Source organism: Choloepus didactylus, chromosome 7 (assembly GCF_015220235.1).
Source record: "Choloepus didactylus isolate mChoDid1 chromosome 7, mChoDid1.pri, whole genome shotgun sequence".
Taxonomy (NCBI): domain Eukaryota; kingdom Metazoa; phylum Chordata; class Mammalia; order Pilosa; family Megalonychidae; genus Choloepus; species Choloepus didactylus.
In genome coordinates, this window is record NC_051313.1 from 119,048,761 (window position 1) to 119,070,078 (window position 21,318).

At 37.9% G+C, this 21,318-nt stretch overlaps 1 pseudogene; it reads right to left on the reverse strand.

Moving 5' to 3' along the window:
- Positions 1-372: 372 nt before the first annotated feature.
- Positions 373-4,679, reverse strand: LOC119540127 (annotated as a pseudogene).
- Positions 4,680-21,318: the final 16,639 nt, after the last annotated feature.

The window sequence follows — 21,318 nt, forward strand, 5'->3', positions numbered from 1 at the left end:
CTCCTGAGTACAAACCTTGGATGATGAGGATGGTACTCACCATGATGCCCACGAGGCCCACAGCCAGCCCCAGGGTGAGGACCGCAGTCTCTGTCTGCTCTGACGCAGGGATTGGAATCTTGGGTTCTGAGAAGGAAAGAAACTTACAGGGTCAAAGGACATGGTGTGGTGTCTGTTTGGGGAGAGTGATGTGTGTTTGGAAATGCGCAAGACACCTGGACTTTGAAAGATGAGTTTGGTCTTCTGTTACAAAACTTTGCAAATGTGGGGCATAAAGTTGTGGCCCCGGGGGTTAAGGGCTCAAAGGAAAGATAATGTGGATTTGGGATAGAATCAGAGGGCTTACAAACAATGATGGGATTTAAACATACCTCAGTGCTTGAGGAGCAGCTCTTCCAGGCCCCAGTGGTCCACCTGGCAGTCATAGAAGTCATCGAGGGCTGGGAGGAAAGTGAGGAACTGAACTTGAGGAAGGAGTGGTCACTCTTGGAGTAAAAGGTTGTCTCAGCAACACCTTCTGGAACTAAGTGTCCATTGTAAAACCAAGTGATGTTGACCACAGGAGGAAAGATGTTGTCCACCAGACAGATGAGGGTGTTGGGAACACGCAGCATCACCAAAGACTTGGGGAACACAGTCACTTCAGGAACTTCTACAGTGAAGAGACAGCACTGGTTTGAATTTCTGACAACTTTGCCTTGGAAGAAACCCCCCATTCACAATTCCCCAGTTGCTAGTGAGATATTTCCTGTGTCCTTTCCTCTTTATCCCCATGAAGCTTAGAACACTTTCCTCTCTTTGGGAACTCACAGGGCATTGTGTGTGTTTGTGTGCATGTGTCCACGTGTGCTTCTTAGGCCAGAAAGCCTGTGGGTACATGCTCATATAGGGATACAAGAAATGTCTCATGGAACTCAGAGGAGGGCATTTAAAGATTAAAGGCATATGCTGCAGATCCATTACTTGCCAAGGAATTGACTAGGAAGGGGGAGGAATTTACAGTGAAATGGGAAGGGTAACTATCCCTGGGAAGAAAGAGACCTGGAATGAGAGGTAGATGCAGTGAAGATAGGCAGAGGTGCAGACACTTACCATTTGTGGCAGGTGTAAAGTTGGAATCTTTTATCAGCTGGTCCAAATTTTTTCTCACCTTGGCAATGTTATTTAACGCCTTCTGAGCATCAAACTTGGTAAATTTGCTAAACTCAGGCAGCTGCCACACAGTCTCCTTCTTTCCCAGGTCCACATAGAACAGCTCATCTCCATCAAATTCATGAGTAAACTGGCCAGAAGGACCATATGTCTGGTAGACATTTGTGCCATAAGTGCCCACATGGTCAGCTGATGGGCAACCATTCCAGAGTGGGGAGACGAGAGAGGGCGGGTGGGATAAAGAAGGAGGAAGATAGCTTCAGTAAATCAAAAAACATGAGAAACTGTGTTCCAAATATGTAGGTTCATACTTGGCACACTCTGAGGTCAAAATCCCCATTTCTGTCTCTTCCATCTTAGAAGTCAGTTTTTAAAAATTCTCTTGAAAATTGTTGTATTGTAAGGAATTAGAATCGTTCAGTGGATATCCAGATGCAGCAAGGAAGAATGATACTAGGGAAGGATGAAAGAAAAGTTTGTTAGTACTTAGAGGTCCTAGAACACGGAGGGGTAGTCGGCTTGCGGGGCCCCACGGGGAAACACATTAGGAGCATAGGCTCAAGCAGGCAGATGGGGAGCAAAAGGTTACAGCTGGCCTGGACTGTGCCTTCGCAGCATTATGGGGTGGAGCTGCAGTGGTTCGTCAAGCTGGAGTGGAAACTGGAGAATTTGTGTCTGACTTCTGCAGGGGCGCAGACTCTGTTGGACGTAGGGGGGGAGAGGGAGAAGTTGTTCATCTTGTATAAGCAGGTGTCATGGGTGGTCACTGCAGAACTTGACAGGGTCTGAGACGCTGAGGCCTCATGATACTGCAAAGCCCCGCACATCACTACCAATGGGGTGGGAGATGCCGAGGCAGCATGACGTTGTGAAAAAACCTCCTATTTTATTTTAATTCACTACAATTTTTTTCATGTACATTGGCTTTTCCAAGATAATGTCTACTCCTTGGAGTATAGGGATGTTATGTCTTATCCACTTCTCTGCCTCTAGTACCTAGTAGAGTGCATGGTACACAGTGGGAATTCAATAACATTCATTAAATGAATGACTAAATGAGTGAACAGATGCTTCTAATTCTTAAGCCTTCTATCTCAGGGCTACAGTCTGCTTCCCCATTCTTCCCCATCCTGAAGGTTGGCCTTTTAATAGGATGTCGTTCATTCATCCTTTCCTCACAGTTTCCAAAGATAGATATGTAATACCCTATTCTCCCAAAGACAAGGGGCAATATGACAGGCTGCAGCAATGACAGAAGCAACAGAAAAATCCTTCAAAAAGTAACAAGGCTTTTATTCGTTTTTTGTTTTATTTTCACAGTAATGATTCTAGTTTTGAGTTCTTGGTTTTTCTGGACTTTGGACTTCCCTCTTTCCTTTTTTCTTTCTAATCGGTGGATTCACCAAACTCCTCACTTTTTCTGACTCAATCTTTAGCTGCATTTGGGGCCTGATGATAGATTTAAGGCAACACAGTAGCAAGCCTTTTCTTTCTGTTTTCTCTCAGTTAGGCAATTTATATGTCTATGGACTTTTGGGTAGACTGAGAGTCAATTCAGTATGACTGTGCCAAAATGAGCCCGTATTAGAATATCTTACAAGGTTTGATAAGGTTTGTAAGATATTCTTACCAACGTTGTAAGACTGTCTCCAGCAGCCTATTCTAAACATCACATTTAAAGTGCTCCTTTTAAAACATTAATTAGATCCCGTACCTCTTCATCTGGAAATCCTGCAGTGGTCCCCATTTCCCCCAGAAAAAGAAGCCAGTCCTTACAAGATCTATAAAGTCCTATACAATCTGGTCTTTTGTTTCTTCTGATTTATGATCCTACTCCTCTCACCGTCACTCACTTTACTTGGCTATGCTGACTTTTGTGATGTCCCTTAACCCTCCCTGCCCCCCAGGAACCCTCCAATATTAGGGACTTTGCTTTGGATCATTTTTGTCCCAGGAGTGCTCTTTCTCTGACATTCCCAAAGTTAACTCCCTCAATCTTTTAAATATTAACTCAATCTTACCTTCTCAATGAGGTCCATCCTGAACTACCCTATTTAAAAATTGCAGCCTTAGCTCTATCTCCTCAATCTCCCGATACCCAGTTCTACATTTTTTTTCATAGCATTTATCACATACTAATATAGTATAGAATTTATTTATTTAATATACTAATTTTTTATTATCTGTCTCTCATTGCAAGAATATAAGTTTCTTATGGGTAGGAAACTTGATTAATACAGCAATATGTGCTAAGTACCTGGGAGAGTGCTTGGCACCTCACTAAATATTTGTTGAATGAATGAATCATGGTTAGGAAAAGTTTTGAAAATTTCATCACATTTCACTTTGCTTGGCTTCTTGCTTTAGGTTTCAATAGTTCTCATCAACGTCCATTACACTTGAGGGTAAAGGTCTAGATATGAGACTGGAATGTAGTAGAATGAGCCGTAGATTAAGAAGGCTGTGAGGAAACAAAGCGAAAAAGCAGGGAAGGCTACAGAACCATATAATTATTTACTTAACAAAAATTAATTTTTGTCCTCTCTTTCTAGGGCTTTACTAGAGGTGACTTGTAGTTTAGGTAGTTTGGGTTGACAGGTTGAAACTAACCCAATTCAAGTTACTAGGTTTTCCATCAGACATTATCCCAACTTTCTGAAACAAGCAAACGTGAAGATATACTTTAAACAATCATGATATACGTTGGCATTTACATAGCTCTTTGTTATTTAAAATACATCTAAATACCTATATTATTTATTTGTTCCCCAGAACAATGAGTCAATCATTTAATTATCTTTTGAGGAATCTGAAGCTCAATGTGGTAAACTGACTACAAAATTGCTCAATGGCACTCAGTTAATTAATTTTATTTCCCTAATCTTCAATAAAATTCCTCCTCTTTACCTCCCAACTCCAAATTGGGAAAATTATATGTTATGTTGAAAACAAAGAAAAGGACATGCTACTTTCCATGTGGCACAGAAAATGTATGAATCTCATTGTCCCAAGGAATCAGATATATAAAATAAAACTAATAATGGCTTTGAAAAAGAGTTTGGAATTGGTTAAGTGTAGTAGATTCATAAATTGCTGTTATAAGAAAGCAATATATCTGGAGAAATGTCTCTAATCTCAGCAGATATCATAAAGCAATACCAAAAAACCTTCAGGAGCATCTTAGTGGGTTCTGACATTAGAAAGAGTGATGCCCTCTGTGAACAGTACAATGGTATGGGGAAACTATGAAATTCAGTTCAATCTACCAACTAAGCATAGATTTGGGGGTGGGGTTTTCATGGAGGGAAAATAAGCATAACAGTCCAGACTGAGGGAGAACTGAGGTTTCATAGACTACTACGTCTCAACAAACTAATTCACTGTTATTGTGTTTTCGATTCTCTTTCACAATTCGGAAATCCACATCCCTCATCCAGGTACTCATCGACAATATCTTCACACCCACAGGGGCTCATCAGGCTGCTCAGAGCGAGGACCCCTAGAATCAGAGCTTTCCTCACGGTCATCCTCTTCTAAGGGTGTCCTCAGAAGTGGCTGTTTGGAGAGAACAGTGATGAGAATTGCGCAAAGAAGGCAATCGAAAGAGAACTATTGGAAGAAACCATTTAGGAGCAACCCAAACCTAAACCATGCTGCATCATGTTTCAGCCCATCAGAAAAATTCCCTGAGCTGACACCTCAGTTGCTAGTTGAAAGTATTTTTATGAAAAGGACTGGAAGGAGCCTGGAAAATTCCCTTGTTTTGAATTGTCTAGAGACATAGATTCACAATGGAGCAGAGGGAATCTTCTTTCTGTAGATGGAGGGAAGGGATAGAAACAGAAACCTTTGTTCACTCTGACAGATGTGTGTCTTTGGGGAGGGATAAGGAGATGGGAGTTGGGGGGTTGCTTTACTGAGGGTAGTTGCTGGCTGGTGGTGTCCTTTGTATCATATTAACCGACACTGCCCCGGGAAGTGTTTATGTGCCATACCCCACCAAATCCTGCCGCACAACCCTCCACATCTACTATGTTCTGGGTGACTAGGATATGGGAGAAATTGGAAAAAAAAAAAAGCTCCTATTTTTCGGGAAACTTTCTATATTTTAGGTTGGCCCTGTCCTCAAAGAGGTGTCTACTATTAGGAGCCAAGTAACATCTTTGTTTTTACTACTTCTTACTTCCAACTCAGCAAGTTCTTCAGCCATGCTCTCAAAAGCACCAGAATTTTAAACATCTGCATTTTTTCCAAACACTTTAAAAATGAAGTTGTAGCACCATGTGGCGCCCTTTTCTTCATCTTGATTTTTCCTGCTTTGTGAGGTCTTGATGGTCTGAGTTTGGTGCTATCTTAAATGAAAGTTTATGGACAAGAGCCATCAAAGACAATCTCAGTTAATTTTACACCATGAGGCTCTAGGTGGGGTTTCCCATCTGTGTAGAACCAGCCCTAGAATTACTGGATTCATATTTCAAACTATTGAGGGCTTCATGCTTCACTTTCCCCTACATCTTCCTCTATGAACTAGGAGGTGTTTTCTGATTCCATTTGGAATGTGCTCATTTGCCATGTAGCCTCCACCCCTCTGTGCAACAAATCACAGGTCTTTCCTCCTATCATTCTAACCTACATTCTACCTTGCAGGAATTTCTTGAGATTCTAGTAAGTGGACTAAACTCTTTGTTTGCGGTGACATTGGATTTCACCTATTATTATTTCTTCTCTTTTATTCAATTTAACTCATTTAGGAGTGCAGGTTTTTTAATATTCTGGACCAGAACACCATCAAACAGCAAGAGCTCAGGTTCAGAGCTCAGAGGGGACTAAGGGAAGTCCAGGCAAATAGACAACAGTTCCTTGCGGGTGTTCTGTGTGTGCACGTGCATGCACGTGTGTGTGCACACGCAGGGGGAGGGGAAGGGGCATTAGGTACTTTGACGTTCCGCCTCTCCCTATGTCTCACATGTCCATTACACATTTAACCATTTAACACATTTAGTTGCTTTTGAGTAAATGGACTTAAATAAAAGGAATGAATATCATTTTGACACTGACTAATGAAATTTCTCTTTGTCTGGTAAGGAAAGCAAATGTTCCTCTTGGTAATTTAGTGGAAGAGGATGAAAGGTTAAACACTGCAAATTTTCCCAGCAATTTGCTGGTATTCTCAAATATTTAGAAGCATATTTTAGATAAATACTGTTTAATAATTAAAATTGATTTGAAATTAAATTGTATTATTTTCGTCACTGAAGGTTTTCTGAGAGATTAGGTGAACAGCGCTCAAGTTAAGGTTAGTCAACATAAATGATGCAATGAAAATCTATTTTCAAGTGCTTAAATTTTAAAATTTTATTATCATTTTTTTTTCTCAGTTTCATGGCCTCTCTATAGTTACAACACCCACCAGTGGTTAGATTTATATCCTAATAACAGAGGCTATCAGGGACTACAGATAGTGCATGGACTTTTTAATAAGCTGCATGACCTTGGATGATTTATGAACATTATTTAACCCAGGGCTCTAGTCTGTAAAGCGGAGATGGTAAGCCTCACCTCATACTTACTTAATGTGCTAAAGTTAATTTCTATGTAGAAATACAGTGCAGTATCTCATATATAGTAGCATCAGGAATATAATAGCTATTATAATAATAACTGAATTAATAATATTAATGTTAGTCTCACAGCCGGGTAAGGTTTTGTATCCCTCAACTTCCAAACTTCCTTCCATTCATTCTGTTTTCTGCTTGTTGCCAATCAAGGCATATGAGTCCTTACAAAACAAAATCAAGAGACTTCTGAAAAAATAGGATTGCTTTGGAGTGTTCTCTGGATTTGGGGTGTATAGAGGCTGGTCTATGGTATATTCATTGAATTGTCTGTTTCAACACTGTCCAATAGAAATACAATACAATCCACATATGCAACTTAAAATTTTCTAGTAGTTCGGCAGGTAAACTAACTGCTCTCCCCTGTGCGTGGGACATAACTCCCAGGGGTATAAATTCTCCTGGCATCATGGGACATGACTCCCGGGGATGAGCCTGGACCCAACATCATGGGATTGAGAAATTCTTCTTGACCAAAGGGGGAAGCAAAATGAAATAAAATAGTTTCAGTGGTTGAGAGATTTCAAACGGAGTCGAGAGGTCACTCTGGAGGGCATTTTTATGCACTATATAGATATCCCTTTTTAGGTTTTAGTGTGATGGAATAGCTAGAAAGAAATACCTGAAGTTGTTAAACTGCAACCCAGTAGCCTTGATTCTTGAAGACAATTGTATAAATATGTAGCTTACCTGGTGTGACTGTGTGATTGTGAAAACCTTGTGGCTCATAATCCCTTTATCCACTGCATGGACAGATGAGTAGAAAAATGGGGACAAAAATTAAATGAAAAATAGGGTGGGATGTGGGTATGGAATGTTTTAGGTGTTCTTTTTTACTTTTATTTTTTTACTTTTTTGGAGTAAGGAAAATGTTCAAAAATTGATTGTGATGAATGCACCACTATATGATGATACTGTGAACAATTGATTGTACACTGTGGATGATTGGAGGGTGTTCTGGTTTGCTAATGTTGCCCGTTATGCAAAATACCAGCAATGGATTGGCTTTCATAAAGGGGGTTTATTTGGTTACACAGTTACAGTCTTAAGGACATAAAGTGTCCAAGGTAACACATCAACAATTGGGTACTTTCACTGGAGGATGGCCAATGGTGTCCGGAAAACTTCTGTAAACTGAGAAGGCACATGGCTGGCATCTGCTGATCCCCGGTTGAGTTCCAGCTCCTCTCTAAGTTCCTGTGCATTCTTCAAAATGTTGCCCTTAGGGAGTTTGTCCTCTCTTAGGTTCTCTGGAGCAAAAGCCTACTTTCAACAGCCGTCTTCAAAATGTGTCTCTCAGCTACAGCTCCAAAACGCCACTCTTACCTGCTCTGAGTTCCTTCTGTTTGTCAGCAGTTTTATAAGGCTCCAGTGATTTAATTCAGACCCTCCGTGAGTGGATGGAGTAACACCTCCAAGGAAATTATCCAATCAAAGGTCTTGCCCACACTTGATTAAGTCACATCTCCATGTAAACACTCAATCAATAGGTTCCAACCTAATCAACGCTAATATGTCAACACTAATACGTCTGCCCCCACAAGATTGCATTTGGGGGGACACAATACATTCAAACTGGCACAGAAGGTATGTGAATATATATCAATAAAACTGTATTAATAATTTTTTTCTAGTGGTTATATTTAAAAAGTAATGAGAAATAAGATTAATTTTAACAACATATTTTATTTTTCCTAACATATCCTAGATATCAACTTTATAACATAAAATCAATATAAAATTATTAATGAGATATTTTAATTTCTTTTTCACTGTCTTTGAAAGCCAGTGTGTATTTTATACTTACAGTTTATCTAAATTTGTATTAACCACATTTTCTATGCTATTGCCTACCCAAATTGGACAGCCCATGTCTATACCTTCCAAGTGAGTACCTCTCACCCACCATACACCACTTCCAACTTATTTCCTGAGAAAACACAATGGAACTCTCTCACTGGAGATTGAAGCTAATATCTTTTGGATTATAGCCATACTCCAGGTAGTAATTAGTAAATCACATTTTTTTTCATTTTGTTTTCTAAATAAGTTAGCACTTTGATCATATTATCCACGTTTTACATATGAAAAAACTGAAGTTAGCAGACTCTTTAGTAACCTTCCTTGGTCACACAGTATTAAGATCTTACCCAAAGACTGGGTCCTTTATGCTGCTTTCCATATTCCCACAAATGGACTAACTTAATGAAGCAGATGGAAAGCTCAGAGACATTCTTGCTCCCATCAAATATCATCCCTTTAATTCTTTTCCACCAATTCCTACAGGTAAGAACTAGAAGCTATTAATAGCTACTAAATTTTACTGTTTTCTGTACTTTTGAGGAAAAGTACTGTCTAAAATTCCTCGGCTGCTTTTGCAGGAGAGAGGTTGGAACAATGGCCTCAGAGCTGCCCCTGGGGAGCTCAAGATCGAGAGCAGTGATCTGCAATCAGAGCACACACACCCTGGGGTTTGGAGGACTAGGACTTTACATCCCACACTGGCACCAACAAGTTGCACTAAGAACCGGGGCTGCATTCCCCACTGCTGCCTGCCCTAAGGCTGGGTGCTGAAGGATGGTAGCCAGTGCAGAGTGAAGTTCACTGGATTTAATGCAATATACTAGCTTCTTCCTCCATCTCTTCCCTGGGTGCTGCACAGTGTTCCCCTGACTCTGGAGTTTTAAAATAGTTGATTAGACAGTTCCTACCAGTCTAATAGTTTTTTTTTTTTTTTGCTGGAGGGGCTTATTCCTGGATCTTCTGCCATCTTCCTAAATCTTCTTCCATTTATCCTTTTAACATGTGTAGAATCTATAATGATAGTGTGTCTTTCCTTCCGTTATTGGTAATTTCTGTTTCTCTCTTCTTTTCTTGAATTTGTTCCTAGGAATTTATTAATTTTATCAATCTTTCAAAGATCTAACTTTGTTGATTTTCTCTATTTTTTCCTATTTCATTGTCTTCTGCTTTTATTTTTCCTAATTCCTTCCTTTTATCTTATGCCTTTTAAAAGTTTAGTTTGCTTTCCTTTTACTACCTACTTGAGGTAGAAGCTGAGATCATTGATTTCAAACTTTTTTCAGTTCCAACGTGTACACTTAAAAGGATTACTTTTCACTCAAGCATTACTTTAGCTGCATCTCATTCATTTTGATATATTGTGCCTCATCATCATTCAGTTAACATATTGCTAATTTCCATTGTAATTTCTTCTTTGGCCCATGACTTATTTAGAAGTGTGTTGATTAATTTCTATATACTTGGGGATTTTCTAGTTAATCATTTTGATATTAATTTCTAATTTAGTTTAGATTTTTTTTTTTGGCAGAGAATATACTCCACATAATTTCAATACTGTTGAATTTCTTGAAACTGAATTTATGGTCTAACATGTCTTTCATCTTGATGAATGTTTCATGTACACTTGAAAAGAATGTGTATTTTGCCTTTGTGGAACATAATGTTTTATGTGTCAGTTAGGTTAATTTGATTATTAGTGCTGTTCGATTCTTGAATATCTTTATGATTTTTTAATTTGTTTTACAAATTATCAAAAGAATCATGTTAAAAGCTATAATTATGATTATGAATTTGTCTATCCTTTTATTTTGGTAAACTTCATTTATTTTGAAGTCATAATTAAATGCATCCACATTTGGGAATGTTATGTTCTGCTTATTGCCCATTTATCATTGAAATTTCCTTCTTTATTCTGGTAAAATTCTTTTCATGAAGACTACTTTGTTTGATATTAATATGGTCACACTACCTTTATTGTGATTAGGGTTTTCATGGAATGCTTTCTTTCTTTCAAGTGCTTTTTACATTTATATAAAGACCATAAACTCTGATGTTTTAAAATCAGTATGACCATCTCTGCTTTTTAGTGTGTTTATCCACCTACATTTTATGTAATTCTTGATATGCTTGTGTTTAAATCACCCCACTCGTATTTGTTCTCTATTTTTCCATCTTTTGGGGGTTTAGGGGGCAGAGTATGCAGTTGAATTATGTCCCCAGGGGTAAAAAACAAAACATATTCTTAATCCATTCCTGTGGATGTGTACTCATTGCAGGGCTTTTGAAGATGTTATTTTTAGTTATATGTGGCCCTATTGATTGAAGTTGGGCCTTATATCTATAACTGGAGGCTTTATGAAGAGAAAACCACATGGAGGTGCAGAAGCTGGAAGTCAATGGAATCCAGAAGAGAAAGGAGATTATGTTGCCATGTGCATTGCCATGTGACAGAAAAGCCCAGGACCAAGAATCAATGACAGTTAGCACCTGAATGTTACAGACCTTGAGGAAAAAGCATCATCTTGCTGATCCCCGATTTTGAACTTCTAGCCATAAGAAAAGAAAATTACACACCTATCTATTATGAATAGAGATGCGAAAATCCTCAACAAAATTTACTTATTACAAAGCCACAGTAATCAAAACAGTATTGTATGGACCAAGGACTGTTATATACACCAATGGGATCAAATTGAGAGCTGACCCTCAAATTTAGGTTCAACTGATTTTTGACAAAGAAACTTTGGGGAGTTGGAGAAGTTGATAGGTCTTCTGATTTTATGATTCTTTTGTTTCTGAATGCAATTTAATTCTCACCACTTGCTTATTTTTCTCCTTCACCAACGAGTTTCTTAGGGGAGCCTCCACCATTTAAGTCACAACTTAGCCCCCTATATAGCCTTCCAGAGACACCTCTGATGAACGCATGAACTAAATGTGGTTTATACACACAATGAACTAGTATTCAGCCATTAAAAAGGAATGTAGTTCTGATACATACAACACCAAGGATAAATCCTGAAAACATCGTGTTTGAGTAAGATAAGCAAGTCACTGTAGGACAAATATTCTATGATCTCATTGATACAAAATAATTATAATAAGTGAACTCATAAAGTCAGAATCTAGAATATAGGTTACCAGGGGCCAGGGTAGTGGTAGGGAATATCGAGTTAATGGTTAAAGTGTACAACATTTCTATTTGGTATGACAGAAAAGTTTTGGTAATGGATGGTAGTGATGGTAACACAACATTGTGAACATAATTAATAGCACTGAATTATATATTTGAATATGGTTAAAAGGGGAGAAATTTTAGATTGTGTATATGTTAATAGAATAAAAATAAAATTAAAAAAAATCCAAAGAAAGTTCACAGTATGATATCTCTATATATTTGTCAGCATTGCTATAAGGAAAAAAAAAGGACAATATTGAGTTTTGACAAATACATGAAACAGCTAGAATTTTATAAATTTTTTTTGTGGGAGTGTGAATTGGTACAACCATTTAAAACATTCTCTTTTGCAAAATCTACAGAAGCTGAAGACATGTATATCCTATGACCTGACAATTCTACTACTAGAACATACCCAAAACAAATGTGTTTATATGCTCACCAAAAGACTTATATATATGATTATAATGGAACTAGACATGATAAATACAAACTGGAAATGATAAAAATGTACATCAAGAGTAGACTGTATAAATAAATTGTGGAATATGTATGTGGTGGATATCTATTTTATAAGAATAAATGAGCTATTATTATATATTATATGGATGAATCTACAAACATATTTTTGAGTGAAAAAAGTCAGACACAAATGAGTATATAGTTTATGATTTTATTTATATAAATTTCAAAATAAGCAAAGCTAATTCATACTGCTAAATCAAGACAGTGATACCCTTGGGGATGAATTCACTGGAAGGGGGCATCAGGGGACTGAGGGGGCATCTGGGTTTGAGGAATATTCTATTTCTTGATTTGGTGCTGCTTCAACTAATGTGTATACTCTGTTAACATCCATCCAAGTATATTCTTATGAGTTATGCTTCAGGTAGAAAAGAAAATAATGCATGACCCATAGTACAGTAAAAGTGGAAGACAGAATTAAAGTTGTATGTAATGGTGCCTAAGAGTCTCCGCCTGAGTACCTCTTTGTTGCTCAGATGTGGCCCTCTCTCTCTCTAACTGAGCCATCTCGACAGGTGAACTCGCTGCCCTCCCCCCTACGTGGGACCCAACTCCCAGGGGTGTAAATCTCCCTGGCAACGCAGAGTATGACTCCCAGGGATGAATGTGGACCTGGCATCGTGGGACTGAGAGTATCTTCTTGACCAAAAGGGGGATGCAAAATGAGACGAAATAGTTTCAGTGGCTGAGAGATTCCAAATGGAGTCGAGAGGTCACTCTGGTGGACATTCTTATGCACTCTATAGATAACACCTCTTAGGCTTTAATGTATTGGAATAGCTAGAAGTAAATACCTGAAATTACCAAACTCCAACCCAGCAGTCTGGACTCCTGAAGACAATTATATAATAATGTAGATTACAAGGGGTGACAGTGTGATTGTGAAGACCTTGTGGATCACACCCCCTTTATCTAGTGTATAGATGAGTGGAGGAATGGAGATAAAAACTAAAGGACAAATGGGGTGGGATGGGGGGATGATTTGGGTGTTTTTTTTCACTTTCATTTTTTATTCTTGTTCTGGTTCTTTCTGATGTAAGGAAAATGTTCAGAGATAGATTGTGGTGATGAACGCATAACTATGTTATCATACTGTGGACAGTGGATTGTATATCATGGATGATTGTATGGTGTGTGAATGTATTTCAATAAAACTGAATTTAATTTAAAAAAAAGTGGAAGACAGAAAACACTATGAACTCTGAATTAACATGTAAGTATGGAAATAGATACTCAAATTTAGCAAAATCAGATTTGGAGGCGATGCCAGAATGGCCAATCTAATGGAGACCAACTGGAAAAGAGAATAGTGGAGTGGGGACCCAGGGGTGCTGGTCACGGATAAAATCATTCCTGAAAAGATAGCATTCCATTCTGAGTGTGGAGATTATGATGAGTGTGAGCCATAGTGTACAAGTGCACTGGCTGTTGTGGAATCTAGAGAAAGGAAGGTGAGTGTGGATGGATGACAGGTGCCATGGGAAGGCTATTTAGGGACCAAAGTGGTGATTTACATGGTGGAGCCTCCCCTAAGGAGCTTGTTGGTGAAGAAGAAAAGAAAGCAAGTAGTGGGGATTAAATTGCTTTCAGAAACAAGAGAGTCATGATATCAGAAGACCTATCAACCTCTCCTCCTCCTCAGAAGGTTGCAATTATTAATGAAACTGCACACCACTGTACTAACCATAGAGGGTGATTTTGGTTAAGAAGCCTAGTAAGTCGGGAAAATTCTTAATCAGAGCTACATAAAATGGCTTTGTTTTTGCTGGTCCAGGAAAACCGACGTTAAAAAATGAACACAAAACTGCAAATATAGTTCATTAAAGCTACCACCTGCTAATATGTATTCTTTCCAAGACAACAATGGCAGGGACAAGAACAAGACTCCCACCAATGAAGCAGAAGGGAACTATTACATTTATACCCCAAACTGGATCAAGAATTCAGAAACTGAAAAAATTCAAGTGGGAAATTTAAAAACATATAAAATAAAGATAGAACATGGAAAGACATGAATTGAGAGTTAACTGAGCTCAGGATACAAAATTAAGTAAAAGACAAAACTGAATGAGAAATGAAGACTAAATTACAAATGAGAACACATTCAAATTAAAATACAACTCAGGACATTGCAAAAAAGCATATAAAAGTCAAGAGGATGACAATGGAATAAAATAGATAAACAGGATGTCAGTGATTGTATCAGTTTCCTACTGCTGCAAAACCAATTACCACCAATTTGACAGCTTAAAATAGCACACATTAATTTTCTTGCAGTTTCTGTTGGCCAGAAGTCCAGCCACAACTTAGCTGGGTCCTCTGCCCAAGGTCTCATAAAGCTGCAATCCAGGTATGGCCAGGCTGTGTTCTTATCTGGGGCTTGACTGGGGAAGAATCCACTTCCAAGCTCATTCAAGTGTTGGCAGAATTCATCCACTTAAGGTTGTAGGACCAAGTTTCCCGTCTGCCAGGAGCCACTCTCAGCTCCAACAGTCTTCCCAGTGTCTCATCACACCACCTTCTCCCAGGCCCTCTGACAACATGGCTGCATATTGCATCAAAGTCAGTGAGAGAGACTCTGTCTCTCCAGCATGTTAAAACAGAGTCTTATATAAAAGAACATAATCACAGAGTGCCATCCCATTACCTTTGCCTTAAAACACATCCTAATGAAGGGAATGACGACATATCACCTTTGCCACATAACGTGATCTGATGAGGGAGTGGCATTCCTCTACCTTTGCCACATTCTACCAGTTAGAAGCAAGTCACAGGTGACACACTAGGGAGGAGGGGATTATATAGGGGCATGACTTGGTGTTCACCTTGGAGTATTTAAATGATTTCATTTTAAACTGTTTTTATTCTTGAGTCTAATAAGGGAACACTATTTGAGGCAGAAAAGAAAGTACTAAGCAGTTATCAATTTGAGTGTTCATGTATGGTCCTATACCCATGCAAAAAATAGAAGGATGGAAGAGAGAGGGGACAAAAAAACTGAATGTCTGTTTTAGCTACCTTGAGACACACAATATTAAGAAAATATATTGAGGGAAGTTCTATAGAGAAACTTCCAATTATTGTACAATAGGTGTTCCAGAAAAAAGAACTAGAAAGAATATTGGAGAGGATTTAATAAAAGAAAATCCTTTTTTCCTGTGCTAAAGAAAGACATTAGTTCTTGGGTTATAAAGACTCATGCAATTTAAAGGGGTCATGCAGGAATAATGACAATACGCAGTGTAGTGATGAAAGTATATGTTTGTAGCGTGACATTTCTTGACTATAAGATAAAAAAATCAAACAAAAATAGCAAAAATGCCCCAAACCTTCCAGAAAGGAAATAAACAAGTTCACCAACAGTTTATACTTAAAAAGACAAGAAGCAGACAGGAAACAGTTTTCTTATCCAAAACATCAGAAGCCAGAGGATAATGGAAAGCGAGGAAACTAACTAAACACGTGGGGAAGCAGGTTGTTGGCAGGAAAGCCAGAGTGACCCAGAGGATTTGGGTAGGGAGATGGAAGAGAGACAAAGGAGTAAGAAGAAAATCTGTGCAGAAGTCATGAGGGGAAGAGATTGTTAACCAGGGTGTTATTTTAGAACTTGCCCCGGGTGGCATGACTCAAAATCCTCTGCCCCTCTCTTGAAGACCTAAATTACATTTCAAAAATTTTGGAATTGTATTTCCTGTTTCTTTTGATGTAATCTGTGCTAAAGCACCTTGATTATGTGGACAGCTCAAGGTCCCTCTCACCCTTCTAGGATATTGACAGCTATAAGGATGTGCACCAGCAGGTGGAGACAATGCACGTTGGAAATTCCAGGCAAGATGCCCCTTTCCTTCTCACTCTCAGGTTCACAAGTCTAGATTGAGAAGGGTTGGCATTCTTTCCTTGAGGGTGGCAACCTGGCCAGATCTTATTTCTCTGACTATTCATTCCTTCTGGGTGTACAAATATGATGCGATCTGAGACTTGGTTTTGGAAGTCTGAGAAGCAAAGAAGCATGAAATGGAGCATGATGTAAAGCCTGCTTTTGCCCGAAGACTGAAGAGTTTAGGAAAATTGACTCCTTTACCTGTTCTAGCAGGTGAGAGAGTGCTACTATGAAATTGCATACACACACAATTCTCCATCTCCACACTCTGGAGCAAACCACTGTTCTTTTTCACACTAAGCTTCTTTATCCTCTGCTAGTATCTTGATACTTCAGCAAGAGTGATATTTTATTTTTTATTTTATATTTAAAAATTATGAAAAAGATACATATCTATAGTTTACAAATTAAACAATAGAGACATATTTTACTGAAGAACAGGAGCCCTTTGGAGAATCACTTCCTTTTACAAGACCTTTTCCCATTTCAGTGATTTTTAACAGAATTATGCTTATATTTGCTTTGGTGGTGGTATTAATTTAGACATCAATTGATTTCCTGTGATAATGGTGGAGAATTCAGATCACCAACAGCCATAAATATCTGCATCCTCCTTTTGAAATTGTTATATTATGATATTTGGTTCATCTGTAGGTAAATACTGTGTTTTTAAAGCAACACTATTTTTCCATCAATTATATTCAAGATATCTTGAATTTTTTCCTTGTAGATGAAGATATTTGCCACCCTACTCTTCCCTGTTTTATTCATGCTCTTCTTTCAGATCCCAGCTTCTAGCATTTGTACTTTAATATTGTCAAAGTTGCTAGCATTTATGCTTTGTTTATAACTATATCTATGTCTTCTATTGTTTAACCACTGTTTCATTATGAGGTAAAATTTTAATAAATGCATTTTTTATTCATAAAAATTTATATATGTTCTCTAATGCATGATTATGTCTTCTTTCTGGAACATCTTTTAATTTTTATAGAGATTCTAATTTAAATTTATTTCCCCCATATTTAATCTTCTTTTATCACATCCTTAGGTATTAAGGATGTCTCAAGTAGTATATAACTTATGGAATCATGTTTATCCTGGATATCTCCTTCCTGGAGCCCTCAGTTCTTTAGTTTTAATTCTAAAAAGGTGATTTCCAGGCCTGCTGAACAGATGTCATCCTGGGATTCCCTTCATCATTGTTTTTAGGTTGAACTTGTTTCATGTATCCTACACCTTCCTCTTTCTTGCTTAACTAACTAATTTTGCTGAAATGCATCTTCTATTAACGTCCTAAAAAAGATATATTGGAAGTAAATTTTCTTATCTTTGAATGCCTGAGAATCATCTTTATTTTGGCCTCAAATTGAAATTTTGATTGAAATTTTCTTGGTGTGTCAGAATCCAATCTGGAGAAAGAAATCACAGCCATTTGAAAAGAGAAAGTTCAGCATAAAAAATTATGAACTATAATAGGGAATTGAAGTAATGAGGGATTGGATAGTAAGAATTACAGACCTCTAAGGAATATAGGAATAGCAGCTATAGCATGTAAAACAATAACATATATAATAGTATAATATATACATGTACCATGTGATCTAACCAGTCTACTTCAGGTATTTACTCAAGAGAAAAGGAAATATTTGTATACACAAAGACTTGTACCAAGTTTTCACAGATTTATTTTTAATGACCAAAAATCCAAGCACAATCCAAATGTCTATTGACAGGTAAATGGATAAAGAAATTGTGGTGTGTGTGTGTGTGTGTGTGTGTGTATAAATCTTACTTAACAATAGAAAGGAACAAGTTATTGATACATCCAACAACATGGGTGAATCTCAAAATGATTATGCTGAGTGAAATAAGATACAAAAAAGTGTTCTTATTTTATGATTCCATTTATATAAAATTTTAGAAAATGAAAACTAATTTACAGGGACAAAAAGCAGTTTAGTGATTGCTTGTGGATTATATGTGGGTGGTTTACAAAGAGTCATAGAGAAGTTTTAAGAGTAATGAATATCTTAGTTTGGCAGGGCTATTATAACAAACACCACACACTAGTTGAATTAAAAACAGGAATTTATTGTCCCATAGTTTTGAAAGCTAGATGTCCAAAATCAAGATACTGACAGGCCCAGCTTTCTCTGAAGTCTGTAGGGATAAGGTGGTGGCTTGAGGGCAATCAGTCTCTGCCCCGTCACCCGATCATCTCTCCTTCTGTGTCGTCTTCTGGTTTCTACTTCCATGTCCAAATTTCCTCCCCTTAAAGAGACCCCAGGCATATTGGATTAAGGCCCACCCTGATTCTATTTGAAGAATCAGGGTGGGCCTTGATGATCCTATTTACAAACAAGTTCACACCCTTAGGACAGAGGATTAGGACAAGAACATATCTTGTGGGGGTCATTATTCAACCACAACAATGAATATTTTCCCTATCTTGAGTGTGGTGATGGCTTCTTGGGTGTATACATAGGTCCAAACTCATGAAATTGCACACTTTAAATATGAAAAGTTTGTTGTATGTTGATTATATCTCAATTAAGTTGTAAAAAGAGAGAAAAAGTATATTCAAAAACCCACCTAGGACCAAGATATATTACTTCATTTGTCTATATATTCTTCCATGGATCTCTACTACATTTCCTAATTTTTCATGATTTACACATGTGTTTAATTTCATTTCTTGGTTTGTGTTTTCTTATTTCTATTGTGAATAGGAAAATTTCTGCAAATAACATTTTTTTTGTATGCCCTCTTACTCTTTTAATCTTCCATAGGCATGTGGTGCTGTCTCTCGTGTGTAGACAATGACATTTTTCACTGCTCTACCATGATTTAAATTAAACATAACTCCGGGAAAGACTTTTTGCCATTAATGTTGTGATTACTTGGATTCTCTGTGTCTTAAAAGGTCAAGAGTGAGGGCTGGGCTATCACATTGTATTTCAATGACCCTCTTTCCTTTGTTGCTCTAATACTGTCCCTAGAAAATAGTTACCAGCCCAAACTACATGTCAAAGACTTCGGAAGTATTTGTGTAACTACAGCCTCCACAAACAAATCTTCTATGAAAAAGGAATAATCAGAGAAAAAATGAAAAGTAAAGTGTATTAGAAAGCTAATTATAAAATGAAAAGATAAATACAGTGATGGGATAAATGACCTCTTGGTTATCCTCGCCCATCTATCCTTGCTGACAGTCATTTAAATTCATCTCTTCAAAGACCAAAGGATTTTGATTAAATTATTTTAAATTTTAGAATAAGATACCTCTCTCCTTTAATTATTTTACTGTATGAATGTTAGTAATTTCCTACTGGTGCTACATACACATGTTCATTTTTTTTCAATATTTATTTTATGCTGTACTTACCCATAATTGCAGCTGTATGCTTCTTGTAGACCTTCTTAGTGATTTAGTCTGCCAGAGGGAAGTGGTGCTGCCTCATACCTTCTCCTCTTTCGCTGGAGAGGAAACCATTATGTCCTTGAAAACATCTTCAGTAAAGTCTCTTTATCATCAGTGTCTGTATTTGAGATTAGAGTGAGATTTAAATTTTAGAGTTTTGGAAGGGAAAGCCATTGTACGAAGCCCTCTGTACATGTGCATATCTTCCAGGGTGCCCTGCCCTCACCTCTACAAAATCGCCCCAATCTAGGGCAACAGTGGTATCAGCAGAAGGATGAGGGATGGTGAAGTTACCATTTTTTGTTCAAAGTCACAATCAGGTCGTGGACCTTAAATCAGGTGTGGCCTAGTGCTAGCAAATATTGCAAGAAATAAGTGAATGTAAATGTCAGCCCTTAATATGTTTTCCCATCAGGAAATAGGGCCCACTCTGAGTCAAGTGAACATCATTTATAACCCAGTGGTATCCCTGCTCCTCGCTCTAATCAGTGAAAATGAATGTTGACCATAGACCCATAGGTGAGCAGCTGATTCTCACAGCTTCTGGGTCAACCAAAATTAGTCAATGGTGTATTAATGGGTAAGAAGAAAATAGAGTTGGGGGTAGAATAAAATGGGTCCAAATACCTCCCCAGTTGTCTAGGAGCTAATTTATTTTCCTAAGGAGTCTAAGGGAATAGTGGAACTTTAGTACAAAATGATCCAACCCTCTGTCTCTCCCTACATCCCACTTGCTATTTTTTTTTTTTTAAATGCTTGGCTTCTTTCTGTCATATACTTTTGGAACTGGGATCATCTTCCCAAATCCATGGGTTTCCTTTTCAATCAGTCTGATGAGAAGGTGCAGATTATCAGGTTGCCCTCCAGCTGTAATACAGTTTATTATATTATTCTACTTTGATTATTGAGAGCTACTACAGGCCAAGTACATTTCTATGTACTTTACCCTTATTGACTCACTGAGGTTTTATAACAACCAATTAGGAGATACTATGATTTTATGATCATAACCTTTCACAGTTACAGATGAGGAAACTATGGTGCAGAGGGGCTGAGCAACTTGTGTAATGTTACATCATTAGTCAATGATGAAGCCCCGATTCAAACACAGGTGGTCTTGTTTCACAGGGTCATGCGAACCATTACGTACATTATCTCTTACAGCCATTGGCCAATCTTTAAAAATCGCCACTTCCATTATTAAAATGAAATGATTGAATCCTGCCTACATCTTCCTTTGTCTCACCCCATAACCCGAACTAGTCCTGCCTCAGAGGAAGGAAATCTACAATTTTGTTGCTGATTAAGTTCCCTTCTGTCAACCCCACAGGGGCAAGGTCTGGGTGGATATCTCTGTGTTTTCAGAACTTATTACAATGCCAGGTATCTGTTAGGCAGACACCTAATAGATGCAAAATTAATATAGAAATAAATGCACTCATGTTGGCATGAATTTATCTAGTACAGTATCTGCATGGGTTAGGAACCCAAAACTACATTTATCTTCTGTGGAAGTCTACGAAGGCTTTGTGGCTATTTAAAACTTGTATTCTCTCATAAGATAATTAACCATGGTCAATTTAGGCCTAAAGGGCAGGGCTGGTCATGCTCCAGTATGCGGTGACCACTCTCTTCCCCCAGGGAGACTGCCTTATCCCAGTCAGCTTTCCTGCCTCAATATGTGGAGATCCCAGTCTTTATGGGTTCAACATTTGGATTGTATGGAAATCTGAGAGCTTTT